This window comes from Mus musculus, chromosome 3 (assembly GCF_000001635.26).
Source record: "Mus musculus strain C57BL/6J chromosome 3, GRCm38.p6 C57BL/6J".
Classification (NCBI taxonomy): domain Eukaryota; kingdom Metazoa; phylum Chordata; class Mammalia; order Rodentia; family Muridae; genus Mus; species Mus musculus.
The window spans coordinates 20,816,151-20,826,727 of NC_000069.6; the positions used below are offsets into that span (position 1 = coordinate 20,816,151).

The following is a 10,577-nucleotide window of genomic DNA, read 5'->3' on the forward strand; positions in this document are numbered from 1 at the left end:
AAATTGCCCTCTAAGTTTCTCTATACCCACTGTTAGTGTGGCTTTCATGTATCCTCAGAGAACTTCTTTTGTGCAGTGGATGATGGTCAATGCAGGAACTGACAATAAAAACAAAGTACAGACAATATGTACCTATGAAGTGCTCAGCCACAAATTAAACATCTATATCAAATTCTGTATGTTAGTTTACCACTACTGTAATAAAAACAATTTGTCCAAGACAAGTTATATTAGGAAGGGTTTATTTGGGGTGTACACTTCCAAAGGGATAGGAATCTATAATAATCATGAGAGAGGAAGAATTGCAGAAGTCAGCCAAACATGGCACTGGAGCAGCAGCTGAGAGCTCATATCTTGATTCACAAATAGTTAATTACTGAGCTACTTTCCCATGCCCCAGTTGTTCTTTGACATAGCAGAATTGACATCATTACTTGCTTTCTTAGTTACTTCTTACATAGTTACCAAACTCTATTTTCTTTACAAAATAGCATGAACATGGCAATTTATAAAGAAAACAGGGTTAGAGCTCAGGGTTATCCTAGTGAGAATTATAGCAGCAGGCAGGCAGACCTGGCACTGGAACCATAGCTGAGAGCTCACGCTATGATCTGTAAACAGGAAGCAGAGAGCAAACTGAGAATGGCAGGAGACTTTTAAAACCTCAAAGCCTGCCCTTAGTGCCACACCTCTTCCCACAAGACCACACCCCCTAGTCCTCCCCAAGCAGCTACTAACTAGGCAACACATATTCAAATGGTCTAGACTTATTAGAGACATCTCAGATCCTTTCCCACCTGGGACCTTTGCTGAAGAGGGGGCAGAAAAGTTGTAAGAGGTGGAACTGGGGTGGATCAGAGTGAAACAGTATTTTCTGAACATGATAAGATCACTAATATGCAGCTTCAGTTGACAGCATAAGTCAATGTTTTAGCCTGCAAGAGAAAGGGGCTCATGAGTTTCTGCCATTGGCTGATGAAGTATTGATACTTGATGTTTTCTCAGAATAGGATACATAGTTTTCTTTAAGGCTCATGGTAGGTATACCATGTTTCAGTATGTAGTTTCTCCAGAGACTAAAGCAAACTTTCCAATAATAATGATGATACTAATAGTTAAATGCTTCTGTGTTATAATACTCATTATGGCAGGAAGCATTATAATAAACTCTAGGAGTTTCAAAATGTATATTCTAAGATTTTAATGGAGAAATGCTTCCAAGTTCTGTGTGCAGAGGACCTCATTTAATCTTTACAACATTCCAGCAAGTACTCCTTTTGCATGAACAGAACATAAAAAATATGTTATTTTTAGTTTAATATCATTAATAAGCTTTCCTAAAAATTGAAGGTTGTCTTAAATTTTATACACATGCATACATATAAATACACACAAATACTACATACATATTTATGGTTGACACATTCAATATACAACAAATATATATTACCAGATGCATAAAATTCAAAGTCTACATCAGGAATACTAAATATCTTATAATAAGGCAGATAAAATTATATCAGAAGGAATGGTTTGGTTACTGCCAAGATATGCTTATGCTCTTAAGAACTAATTGGCAAGAGTAACAAGGTCTCCTGAATGGCTAAAACAGCAATAAACAAATGAGAATTTATTGAGGGTCAGTGTAGAAATGCAAGAGGAACAGGGGGAGGGGGAGGGGGTAGGGTAATTTTGGAGGGGAAACTAGGAAAGGGGATAACATTTGAAATGTAAATAAAGAAAATATCTAATAAAAAAAAAGAAATTCAACCAACAAGTTGTTGGGGATTATCTTGGCCATTCTCAGTAGGTCTTTCTCCCATTAGAGTCTCTCTGTCTGTCTCTCCTACAAATGAACCTATCATGAGATGCCTTGTGACATCCTTCAGAGCCCTGGCTTCTCTTTTTGCCATTTTGGAGACATCTCTGTCTGTCTCACAGTAAACACTGTGAAGATGTACTTTTCGTTCTAACAACACTAGGTGTTCAGGGTCCATGTTGCATCTTCCCAGAAGAGTAAATTATTGGGCCATCATGAACCATTTCTTTACAAGCACAGTAAATAATGCCCAGTAACAATTAAAATATGATCATATAAGAATAAAACCCATGAGGTTTTAATTGAGTTACACAGAATCTGTACAAAAAAAATCAAAAACAAAAACGATACAAAACAAAAACCATTTCTGTGTGTATGTGTCTCTGAGTGCCTAGTATCCATAGTAATGTTCCATAAAACCAGGTAACAGAAATTTTCACTGCTGTAGCTATCAGGACATAATTGCTGATACAGAGGAGTTTGAGGTAGGTAATTTGTAAACTGCCCACATTCAGTTTGCTGTGCAGTCTGTCTTGTGCCCAACAGCTATTATCTTTCAGACTATTTTAGAGATAGTGGAGTACAAATGGAATGAACAAGACCTCAGGATACACTTAGAAGTACAAACTTTAAAAGTTACTGTAAACTTTTTTTTCCCCTGACCTTTGGAAATATTTAGCACTAACATTCTACAGGTTGTTTTGTTCTACAAGTCTCAAACTCAAGGCAACCTGCCTGTTTGAAACTGAGTGATGAGATTATAGATATGAGCCTCTATTAGCTAAATTTTGCCAATTTGATTAACCCAAATGCATTCTCAAAATATTATTTTACATTTTCCTTTTACCCTCAAAAGAGATCATTTACTTTTCGCTCAAATTGTCTATTCTGCTATGAAGTGTTCTTTAGGGATGTCTCCTCACCTCTCTCCCTACTCTCTCTCATCTATGCATCTATCCATCCATCTACTCATCTATCCACCCATGAATCTATTTTCTGTCTGTCTGTCTGTCTTGAAGTTAAGTGGGTGATTTCCTTTCCCTTATAGCCGGATAAGAATAATCTCTAATTTGGATGCAGCACACTCATGACTCTCTGCCACCTCTCTTTCTCTTCTTCTCTTTCTGGAGATGGAGTATATCTATGTAGACTAGTGTGCTCTCTGTTTCCTGTGTGCTGGGGTTATAGTATGCACCAGCAATCATGACTTTCCAAAGTGTAATCCTCATCAATTAGTGTGTTAATCACCTAAGAATTTGTTAGCAATGTATGTTTGAGAGCACCCAAACCTCTCCAATCCATCAGAACCAAAGGAGGAGTTTAATTTGAATGTGACCGGCAACTTTAATGTGAGAACCACTGGATTTGATTCCACCAGTGGGGGATGGCTGTCCTTTGTTGCACTGTAGAATGCAGATTTATTTGAAAGCCAGCATCACATTCAGTTGGATGTGGCCTAATCTGTCTTGGGCAATATGTATTGATTTTAAAAGTCTTATAGAAAAGCCATCCCTATTTTTATGCAGTACTCTTTCTAGTCATGGACAACCCTGAATTGAATATGTATGTGATAACATAGTTCCCCCTTGTACCTTTTTATTTATGATATCAAAGATAATGGTTCACTACTAATTATAAAAGTGAAAAATTACTGTGAAGGAAGGTACCTCATATAACCCCAGGCTTTCCTTACTATTCTCAAAGCAGGGCCATTGACTCTCTTTAATAGAGACTTCAGGTGTTGAAAAGCTAATTCACAGCTCCCCAGCTGTCTACTTGTGGGGACAGCTTTCTTCTGCTCCAGGCAGTAATTGCTTGACTGCTAGCCTAAATTGCCCTAGAGAAGAAAGCATAGCTGAGCTTGCTTTTTATCCTGTGGATTTAGACTGGTAACTAGACTAGCTTCACAAAGAAGAACCAGGTCTTATACACAGTTTTTCTGTAATTCATGCTGCCTTCCAGTTGAGACATGAGGAACAAAATTATAAAGGCATCTACTAATGAATGTGTTGTTCGTTCTGGTAAGACATATTAGGTTTCCCAGGCTATGATAGGATGGCAGGGTTATGGCTGTAATAGGTTTAGATTAGTAGAGTGTAGCTTGACAAGTGAGAGGTAGTAATTCAAAAGAAAGCAGGCATAAGCAGTTAAGAGTTCATCCTGCTCTTTCAGAAGCCCTGAGTTTGTTTCTCAGAAGCCCTACTCAGGCAGTTTGCAATCCCTACAGGAAAATCTCCAGGAAAACAAGAAAACCAATACTCTCTTCCAGACTTCCCATATGCTCAACATATGTGTGAACAAGCGTGCATGTGTGCACGCACGCACAAGCACACACACAAGCACACACACACACATACATTCACATATATATACATGAGTTATTTAAAAACTATTGAAAGCAATCAAGTGATTGATCAGACTTAAAATTAGAGGATTCAAAATAATACAACCTCTTGTTCTTCCAGAACAAACCATTTTCTAAGTAAAAATGGGTACATAATGAGATAATAAACATTATTTCTTTTGCTCTCTGATGGGATACACAGGACTGATGTCAGATGCATTTCATAGATTCTGTCAAACACCAAGGTTTTTGTTGATGTCAAAGTCATAATGAAGAGGCAATAATAAAACAGTGGGGAGTGACCTAAGGATAGTAAGAGCAGTGTGTTCTTTCAGCATGTAAGGTGAAATTCCAATTCCGAATAGAAAGTGAAGTCTACAAGGACGTTGTGGATAGGCTTCTTGCAGCAGAGTCTATTCTTAGGAAAAATTTCAATTCTATGCTCCAGTGTCATAGTGCTTATGCTAAGTTCTATAGAGTGCCATTCTTTCAAAGCCAAACGGTATAGATTAATCTAATATAGATGTGATGCAGAAGTACATTCTCAGTATACTCTGAAGCTAGCATCTCTTCCACACAGCATGGATGAATCACCTAAATGCTTAGAAATACAGTAATGCAAGATTAGACTAGGCAGTTGCTTTAACTCCCTTTAGCATCCCTCCCAACACACACACACACACACACACACACACACACACACACACACACACACACAAAGTGCAGCTAACTGGAAGCTCAGGCCAGGGTCTGATATCCCTGTTTCCAGCACTCTGTCATAGTAATTAGTGCTTGTTTTGCAGGGGCCTGCCTTTTCCTTTTTTCATCCAGGAAAGGCCTTCATCATCTTGAAGGTTTGTTTGTTTGTTTGTTTGTTATCTCAAGTATCACCTTTTCTGGAGACATTTCATTGTCCTGATATTCCAGAGAAGACCTCTCCTATTCCACAGTCACATATTGTGTTTTCTATGTTAATTATTTCATATCTCTCTTCTACTCTCCTTTGAGCAGACACTCAATATCTTACTGTAGCCCAAATGTCAGTTTCTGGCATACAGAGGGATGTAAGGACAGATACTCTCATCCTTGGAGTGAGAAATGGCGCTATGGCTAGATTTTTGCTTGGGAATTGGGAAAACCCCTTAGGAAGTGACATATCTGTAACAATATTAAGTAGCTGTGTTGACTGTTGAGAATCAGTATTATAGACTTGAAAGGTATGAAAGTGACTGAAGGTGAATGAAGCCCCAAGAGGAAGCAGGTGAACTGCGTGGAGCAACAAGAGGGCCAATGAGTACTGCAGTGATGTTTGCCTAATCTCTAATGACAGACACAGAAACCAAAGTTAGGTGGGACTGCAGAGTCTGCAGCATGAACAGCAAAGACAAAGCTGATGAGCTGGTGAGATGTTCCGAGTTTGAAAAATACAGACAAGAAAGGAGAGAATTGGATGTCAGGAGAAAAGCAATACATTCTGAGGAAGTCTGTAGACTCTGCATCCTGGAGTTTTCCTGTGGTTATACAAAGTAAATTGTCACTGCCAACAGGAGTCCCACAATTCTCTGATACAGAAACTGTGCCTTCCACACAGATGCCAGAGCCCTGCTATACTTTAATAAGAAAGGAAGAATAGCAAGATTTTATTCCTTGGGTAGGAGTGTAGGTGGCACCACAGCTAAAATTAGTTATAAAAAAAAATGTTACCATCCTTTGTGCTGTGGTTGCTCTTCGTCGGTGTGATTTGGAGCACAGTCACAGGTGAACGACAACTTTCTTCTTTTCAGGCTTGCTATGTTTGCTTTCAAAGGTCTCTAGGTCTCTAGTCTCTTGGGTTAATTTTCATCACAAACACGTGCTCTAGACGATAAATACTTACTGGACTAACACTGCGAAGATAAAACGAAAGAAAGAAAAGATGAAAACAAAGGAAGAAAGAAACACAGAAACAAAGAAACAAAGAAAGGTAACTGGATCAAAAATTTTACAGGAAAACTAGGAAGAGTGGACATGGCTCTGTCCTGCCAGTCTCCCAGGAGGAAGGCTGGGAGGAAGCAAGCCACAAATAGTAACTGACAGCTCGTCAAGCTGTGCCTGGGTGATCCTGACTAAGACTGTTATATAAGCAGAGGTTGCTTTGCTTGTGATGAAAGGGAAAAAAGAATAAAAGAGCTATCCACACTTTCCCATCTCATTTGGCAGACTGAACTTGAAAGGTGTCATAAGCCTTATAAAGAAGGTTGATTTTAATGTGTCTGTCAGGCTCTTTTGAAGGTCTTTGTAGCTCCAACCATTTTTATGTTTGGAAACCCCAGCCTATGTAATGATAAATCAATTTAAATGCACAAGGGCCTAAAAACAACTAATTTGCATGCTTATATTTATATGAATTATTGTTGTTCTCTCTCTCTCTGCTCCCCATTCACTGTTTGCACATGTGCACATACATGCTTGTGTGTACATTTGTGCTCTTATGTAAGCATTGACAGATGTGTGCAATAACATGCAGCACCTTAAATCGTGGTTAAAACTACTAGACTTATAGAATATGAGGATTCTCTCTCTATTCCCATTTCAAGTTAGGAATGCTGGTATTAGGAACTCCTGCTACTATATTCAGATTTGTGTAGGTTCTTGGAATATGAACTCAGGTTCTTACAGCTCTAAAGCAAGTAATTTATCCACCAAGCCATCTTTCTAGCCATATTTTCATTCATTGGCTACATATTAATCACTATTTATTGAATACTTATTGTAACAACTCAGTATTATAAAACTGCACTGTGTTTCAAATTTGTTGGTTTTTATGACATTCATAGGTCATGAACATTACTTCTGATAACATCCATGGATAAAGTGGCCTGCTGATAGTTTAACAGGCTTGTTTCTCTAAAGAAATGTTCTATGTTGAAGCTATGGCCTCTGAGAGTAAATTTAAGTTCAAACATTGCAGCTAAACCCTGTATTCCAAGCAATACCTTATCTTTCTTTCTGTCCCACTCATCAGTAGCACCATCCATGCAGTTTCCCTGTGTTACATACAAATAGACAGAAATGAAGCAACTTGGATAAAGTGATCACACTCATGAAAGATAAAATGGGTTGTTATGGAGACAGATACAAACACCAGAAAGTTCAAGGAAGTAATTTTTTCCCTTTGCGAAAATATAGGTAACATGCAGCCTTCTTTATTTTGCAGTATTGCCATATAGAATCAAGTATGATAGGTATGTTGGGAGTGTTTATTTTTGTTGTATAGTGGAAACAGTAGAGGATGGCAGTCAGAAAGATCTGGTTTTAAATTCCAGATTGTTTCTTTGAATAGCAAACATAGTTTTTGAGCCTGCCTGAAATCCAGCCTCCCAACCCACAAGGAGGTAGTCTAGGATGAATACTGTCCATGTTTTTAACTATCCAGAAGCTGAGGGTGTGACCTTATGGGGAAGTAGGATCTTTGCATATGTAAGTGGGTGATGATAAGGTTGTACTAGACTGAAACTCCACTCAACTAAAATTGGCTTTGTTTTGTTTTTCGGAAGAGAAATTTGAACATAGATACAAGAGGGCAGAGATCACACTGGTCATCCACCAGCCAAGGCATACCAGGAACTAAAGAAGAAGTGTTATTATCTAATACTGTCGAAGGGACCCTGTTTGCAACTGGATTTTAGATGCCCAGCATCTAGAACTATGAAAGAATAACTATGTGTTTAAAGATACTTGACCCATCTCAATATGCTATAACGGTCTTAGAGATTCTATAGAAGGATCCTATAGAAGGCATTAATAGCAGTGCAATCTCTGCCACTCTGGATGTGACCTGGGTCTTGGCGCACTGTTATGGAAAGGAGCATGCAGCAGGTCCATTGGAGGCATCAAACATCGCCTCTTTCTGCCTTGTTTACTAGCTGCTACCCTCATTTCCAATTTTTATCTCCCAACCTATTGCCATCACTGTGTTCAGTATCTCCTGACTCGCAATTATCTTTTTGACATAGTATTGAGGTTAGGGTTTCTTTTACTGTGATGAAATATCATAATCAGAAATAACTTGTTGAGGAAAGGGTTCTTTTTGCTGACGGTTTCATATTACAGTCCATCATTCAGAGCAGTCAGAGTAGGAACTCAAACACGAAAGAGCCTAGATATAGGACCTAATGTACGGGCCATGGAGAAATACTGATTACTCGCTTGGTCCTCATGGCTAATTCATTCTGCTTTCTCATAGCATCCAAACCACCTGCCTAGGTGTCATACCACTCACAATGGGCTGAGACCTCCCTCATCAATTACAAAGAAAATGTCCTACAAGATTCTCTACAATAAAATCAATTTCTTCATTGAGATCCTGCCCCCCCAGACAATTCCATCTTCTGTCAAGTTAGCATAAAATTAGCCAGAACATTTACAATAATATAGCATAAACAAACATGGATTCACATTTTAAGTGGTCCTCCAAGTCACTGCTTGCTTCTTCCTGCTTTGCTCTAGTTAGGGTAGATAGAGTGGAAGGGTACATGAAACCAAACGATGAAAACTCTTTGACTATTATAAACCTGTATCCCAGCTTGCCTGCCATGGATAAAATGTTACTTATACACAAAACAGAAAATGAAAGTGGTATTGTTATCTGTACTTTCCTTAGAGGTCCATCATGACAAATATGAAGGATTTCAATCACAGTCCCCAAATTTATTGAAACTCTGTCGCCAGTCATGTTACTTTCTGTTCACTTGTCTTTGTGGTTTTAGTTTGCCTTCTATCCTTCAATCTGGGCTCCATGACACCAGAATACTGTTGTAAAATTTCTCTGGAAAGCAAAACAGTGGTTTTACTCACACCAGAGAGTTAACTAGTGACAGATCCCCAAGATGATTGCTTTCAACTTCACAGGTGAACCAACAGGTTTTAGTGAGATTACTTTTAGTACCATAGGTAAATTAAAAATTGCTATACTAGTGAAGAAAATATCTTTCCCCCTCCCACAACTGTTAATAGCTTAAATATCCTCCTGGAGGTATGGGGCCTTTGAACCTCTCCATATAACAGCCATTATCTATAAAGGACTGAAGAAGGGCAGAGCATCATGAATACCCCTTTCCCTATCACAGCTGCTAAAAGTTCAAGAGGGCAATGGCCATGTTTTCTACCACAACATTCAAGTTCTATTACACCGGTTTTTAGGTCAAGGCTACAGAAATTGTCAGCTTTCACTTCTTTTCTCCTGGGATGCTGACACCTGCTTTCCAGCTATAATCATCAAAGAACACGGAGCTGCCCCATGGAGAATCATATGTAGGTATTCCAATCAGAGAATCTACGTAAGAGATAGTACCACGATGTATTAGTGTTCCAGCTACATGACTCTCTTGCCTGTCAGCACTTCACTTCCTACCACTGAGTTCCCTAGGCAGTTAAGAACTGCACAAATGGAATAGTTGTGAAAAATCTCAGCAGTGCTTGTTTCATTCCACTAATTTTAGGGTAGTCTGTTATACAACCACATGGAGTGACAGTTGGTTCTTTTGACTTCAGTTTCCTCCTCTGTAAAGTGAAAAGAGGAACAACGATCTCACGATAGCTTGAAAATAAAAATAGTCAAAGTAAAGAAGATTTAGTGTCCCTCAGACTGAGTTGCTGCAAACCACAGTTGTTATCACTGGATATTTTCATGTTTTACTAATGCATGAGTCAGTTCTGTCTCACTACAATGAAGTAATTAAGGTCACTAAATTCTAAGAAAAACAGGTTTGTATCCCACAGTTTCAGAGATACAAAGGTACAGTGTCTGAATTTGCTCAGCTCTGGTGATGCAATAAATGTTGGCACCAGCGCACAAACATGGGTGAGAGCAATCTTCTCATCTGGATCAGTGAAAAAAAAATAATAGGCAGAATCCTCTATTGTACATCACTCATAGCATCTCCTAATACCTCCATCCTGGCGCCTTTGTATATGGACCTTTCAGGAATCTTGCATTATCCAAACCAATGGCAGCTGATAGGGTGAATTGAAAAAACATGGTCCTTCTTTGTAAGTAGTTCCAGCATACTGTGTGATGGCATCAGACAGAGAAAAACCAGTGGTATCTTAAGTGCTCATTCTATTCTTTACCCTGTTTTGTCTCTATGCTTTGTAATCAGAAGAGGCACCAAAGCCTCCAGCACCCACAGACATGAATTCTCCCATTATTTGCTAGTCTCAAGGGTATGCGAATGTTTATGAGCCTAGAAAAAAAAGGAACCAAAATAAACTTGGAAGCTAACTACACCAGCTTGCTGGCCTCTGTTATAGGTACCTACTATGGTAATACTTTCCAAGCTGTGGGTTGTGACTCCTTTTAGGTGGAATGATCTGTTCATATGAGCCACCTAAGACCATCAGAGAGTACAGCTATTTCTATTACAAATTATAACA

General features: G+C 38.8%; 1 long non-coding RNA gene across 1 annotated transcript; it reads right to left on the reverse strand.

Moving 5' to 3' along the window:
- Positions 1-234: 234 nt before the first annotated feature.
- Positions 235-6,211, reverse strand: Gm31552. Its single transcript, XR_389614.2, has 4 exons — positions 6,149-6,211; positions 5,868-6,049; positions 798-935; positions 235-611 (listed from the first exon to the last, which is right to left on the reverse strand). It is a non-coding gene; the product is annotated as a predicted gene, 31552 (long non-coding RNA).
- Positions 6,212-10,577: the final 4,366 nt, after the last annotated feature.